The following is a 1,157-nucleotide window of genomic DNA, read 5'->3' as shown; positions in this document are numbered from 1 at the left end:
TGAAATTTTGATGGGTACTGCATTGAATCTGGAGATTGCTTTTGTTAAGATTGCCATATTTGCTATGTACTCCTCTCTATCCAGGATGCAAGGCCAGACCATTATAACCAGCAAAGCTTTCGAACAATGTAGACAAAGAAAACAAGATATTCTATGACAAAACCAGAATAAATTAATAGCTATCCAGAAATCCAGTCCTACACTAAGTACTAGAATGAAAACTTAAACCTAAGGAAGTTAACTATACCCATAAAACAAAGGAAATAGATAATCCCAAACCAGCAAATTCCAAAGAAGCGAAATCCACACACAATACCTGTGGGCCCATATTTCATACAAAATATTTACAGGCAGGCTCACTGGCCACTAGGCAGCTGCAATCCTGTCAAACAAACAAGATAGCCACCTAACAAAGGCCAGGATGTATTGCTCCTTCTTTGTTAGAAGGTAGATTTTTTCTGGGGAGAGGTGTTTTTCAAAGCTAGTGACTTAAGTTGCAGGTGGTTTGACTAGCCCTGCGTCCCCAGAAAGAGAATATTAATGAGTATCCACCTTGTTATAATTGGGGGATAAAAGGTGTTTTGGAGAATAAACTCAGGTAGATCTTCAAAAATGGATGAAGCCTGAGATGCCCTTCCAAGATGACTCTGAACTATGTCTCATTATTTCTTGTGCCTCCATACTGGTCCAGTTAGGGAAAAATAGTTTCTGTGTTGAGACATATGGGCCCTGACAAATACCACCACCACCACTACCACCACTACCACCACCACCAATAACAACAACTACAATAAAAAAGGATAGATAATCACTGGTCATTAATATCACTTAATAACAATGGGCACAAATCACTTATAAAAAGACACAGCTAAACAGATTGGATAAAAAAAAAAACAGGATCTATCCTTCCTTTGTGTACAAGAAACATACTTCAACTATAAGACAGATATCACCACAGAGTGGTGGGGTGGAAAAATATTTTCCAAGCAAATGGACCTAAGAAAGAAACTAGTGTAAATATCCTAATATCCAACAAAATAGACTTCAAACTAAAATAAGTCAAAAGAGATGAAAAAGGTCATTTCATATTTATCACAGGAAAAGCTAATCAAGATGAAGTCTCAATACAGAATATCTATGCTCCAAATACAAGGACA

The sequence above is a fragment of the Microtus ochrogaster genome, chromosome 10 (genome assembly GCF_000317375.1).
Source record: "Microtus ochrogaster isolate Prairie Vole_2 chromosome 10, MicOch1.0, whole genome shotgun sequence".
Taxonomy (NCBI): Eukaryota; Metazoa; Chordata; class Mammalia; order Rodentia; family Cricetidae; genus Microtus; species Microtus ochrogaster.
Note: the sequence above shows the minus strand (reverse complement) of the source record.